This window comes from Lemur catta, chromosome 5 (genome assembly GCF_020740605.2).
Source record: "Lemur catta isolate mLemCat1 chromosome 5, mLemCat1.pri, whole genome shotgun sequence".
Classification (NCBI taxonomy): Eukaryota; Metazoa; Chordata; class Mammalia; order Primates; family Lemuridae; genus Lemur; species Lemur catta.
This window is the reverse complement of record NC_059132.1, coordinates 72,291,865-72,295,365: the sequence shown is the minus strand read 5'-3', so window position 1 is coordinate 72,295,365 and position 3,501 is coordinate 72,291,865. Positions and strand designations below refer to the sequence as shown.

At 33.0% G+C, this 3,501-nt stretch overlaps 1 pseudogene; it reads right to left on the bottom strand.

Moving 5' to 3' along the window:
* Positions 1 to 2,337: 2,337 nt before the first annotated feature.
* LOC123637684 lies at positions 2,338 to 3,055 on the bottom strand (annotated as a pseudogene).
* Positions 3,056 to 3,501: the final 446 nt, after the last annotated feature.

The window sequence follows — 3,501 nt, the reverse complement described above, 5'->3', positions numbered from 1 at the left end:
ATTAAAGGTTCTTCAAAAAATTGTTATGGATATTCTCAAATATACTATTTTAATGTATGGCAAAAATAACTAATCATTTTATTTACATTGTTTTTCTATTCAAATAAGTATGCAATCAACGTGCACAATTATAAATCTTTGCTCAACCTGTCTCCAACGGGCAAAAATACCCTAACAAAGAATTTGAGCTTTACCAAGGTTCCTAAAAGATATAATCAAGTTGTTTTTCTCATAAATTGTATTGATTTACACAACTATCAGTCATGAAAGGGTCCATCTCAACACACACTTGTTAACATTGGCTATTATATATACAAAAAAATTTTGCTCACTTGGTTGATAGAAAAGGGTATCAATTCATTTTTATTTCTAATGATGTTGAAATCAATTATCCATTTTATTAGCAATTTATGTCTAATTGAACTATCATAGTAGTTAAAATTTCTCACAGTAACTAAATTTTTCTAAAACTTCTTTGAATTTGCAAATGCTTTCACCTTCTCTATTAATGATATATTATTCTGTATATGAGAATTTTTTCATGTAGTTATCTTCATTACTGATTTTGCCATCTTTTGATTAAAATGATCCATTAATACCATTTAATATTTTTGCCTTAAATTCTGTTATCCAATACTAATATTACTCTTTAAAATCTGTACTTTCCTTGAATTTATTTGCCAGTATTTCCAAATATATAATACGTGTTTCAGGTGTGTAAATTATAAGTAGCGTATCACTGGATTTGTCCTTTCATTGAAGTATTTAAGTAACATTTGTTGGTATAACTAATATTTGGTCACACTTCTATCATTCTTCTGTATGTATTTTCTTTTTGTCCTTTTTTTTAAAAAAACCTCTGCAATTATTAGTTTATTAGTATCATCCAGAACTCAGGATGTTCAGTATTCCTCCTGAAATTACATAAACAAATGCAAATGGAAAGAATCCAAGTCAAAATTATATAACAAAACAGCACTCCATCACAAAAGCATGTAAAATTACAAGAATGTTATTTTAAAATACTGGCACTTTTAAGAGAAGGATAATCTCAAAAAACCACAAAATTGCCAAATTTTTCCCTAAACTGTTAAGCAGATAAACATAACTTTAATGAATCAGTTTGGGTTTTGTAAAGGAAAATTAAATTCAAATAAATTGAATAATTTGTACTGAGGTGCAAAGTTTAAGTTTCACCTTTCCTCATCAATTTGATTCATAAAGGGGCAAACCACAATACAGGAAAATATAACTTATTTTAAAAATGTGGTATCATTTTAAAGGCTGACCCAATTAATTAAAGATACTCTTAATGGAGAACCTCAAGTTTCCTGAGCAGTCCATATTTAGATAAATGGGAAAAGACATTCGTGGCCAGCACTTACCTAGTCTTTGCTGGGACTAACATCAACAAAAAAATGTAATACGGCAGTCTTGTATTTTAAGCTCATGCTTTTGTGGATACATTCTCAGGTCTTCTTTAATGTAGGAACTGCAAAATATAACTGCCATTATATGGTAATGGGAATTAAAGAATAGAGTCCTCATGTAAAGATTAGAACATACTTTTCTGTTAGTCCTTCAAGCACAGACTCTCAAAATGTTTTGATTCTAATAATTACTCTTCACTTTGTAAATATAAGTGGGCTATGTGAAATTTATCAACCTTGGAGTTTCAGTTGTAGATGAAAACTGTCTCAATTTAACTTTTATTATCCCCATCATGATATGAAGGGTGTGTAGACAAAAGCTTTTTATCAGCTAACTATATGAAAAGATAAACACTATAATAACTCATGTGATCCATAATGGGCAAAAGCAAAAGACTAGCTTCCCCTCAAGAAGAAAAATTTCAGACCTATGAAAAGGACAACAATATGAATAAAAAAAAATTGTATTTACTTAGAAGCATTCAGAATGTCAACAAAACAGCTGCAACTTTTTTTTTTTGCAATTACAGAGTGGTATTCAGTTAACAGAACAACAATCATTTCGTATAAGCTGCATCAGAGACAACTGAAGATGAAAAAACTACCATCCCCACATATGACTAATTTGTGCTGTGCACCAACAAGAACCTGCTTTAAATTTCCATGCCAATTTACAACCCCCATACTGTACCAGGCAAGGTTAGTGGCTATCGAAAATACCACCAGGACAGGGCTAGCTAAAGACAAATTCGGTAGTGTGTTAACTATACAAAAAAAGACACTGTACAGTTTAAAAACAAATCTTACACAGCCTTACATTTCAATTTTTTTTCGTTAAAAGGAGTGAGTTGTATACAGGGAGGTTAAATGCTTTACAGACAAGAAAAAAAACTGTGCTAGAACCAACTTATTCATCATCATCATCATCATCATCTTCATCTTCATCTTCATCTTCTTCATCTTCCTCCTCCTCTTCATCCTCTTCATCTTCCTCCTCTTCCTTCTTTTTCTTGCTTTTTTTTAGCCTTGACAACTCCCTTTTTTGCTGCATCAGGCTTTCCTTTAGCTCGGTATGCAGCAATATCCTTTTCATACTTTTCCTTCAGCTTTGCAGCCTTCTTTTCATAAGGCTGCTTGTCATCTGCAGCAGTGTTATTCCACATCTCTCCCAGTTTCTTTGCAACATCACCAATGGGTAGGCCAGGATGTTCTTTGATTTTAGAGCAATACTCAGAACAGAACAAGAAAAAGGCCTCTTGGGTGCATTGGGATCCTTGAACTTCTTGTTTCCCCTTTAGGAGGGATATAGGTTTTCGTTTCTCTTTCATAATGGGCCTTGTCCACCTTTGCCATATCTTCTTCAAACTTTCCTTTCTCTTTAGCAGACATGGTTTTCCACCTGTCTGAGCACTTCTTAGAAAACTCTGAGACATTGACTGAAGCATCTGGGTGCTTCTTCTTGTGCTCCCGGCAAGTTTGCACAAAGAATGCGTATGGTGACATTTTGCCTCTCGGCTTCTTAGGATCTCCTTTGCCCATGTTTAGTTATTTTTCCTCAGCGAGGCACAGAGTCGCCCAGTGCCCGTCCGGCTCTCACTTGCCCGGGCACTGTCTCTATGGAGCTCAATGTACTGCAATGGCTGTCTCTTTTTGTCCTTTTTAAATATTTGCTTGCTGGCTTTTTCCTATGTCTTTTTCCTGGGTAGAGGTTTGGTTTTTTGGTTTTGGGTTGTTTTTGTTTGTTGCTTAGTTGGTTTTATTTTGTTTTGTTGCTATTGTTTTTTAGCTTTAGTTTGGAAAGAAGGAATCCTACATTTATTCCTTAAGTAAGTACTGTAAAGTTTTCCAAAAAGAGTCTTGAAAGTATCTTAAACAAACCAGAAGAGTTAATGGCAAAGTAATTGTTAGCTACCATTGATGGAAAATAAAATGCTTGTGTTTTTGCTTTTGAATACTCTCCAATTTTTACATTTTAATTTAATTTAGGATACTAATGCTGTATTTTTCCTTCTTAATATTTCATATAATAAAAATCATTCATTTTAAAGGGAAACCCTTTTTGTAACCCATG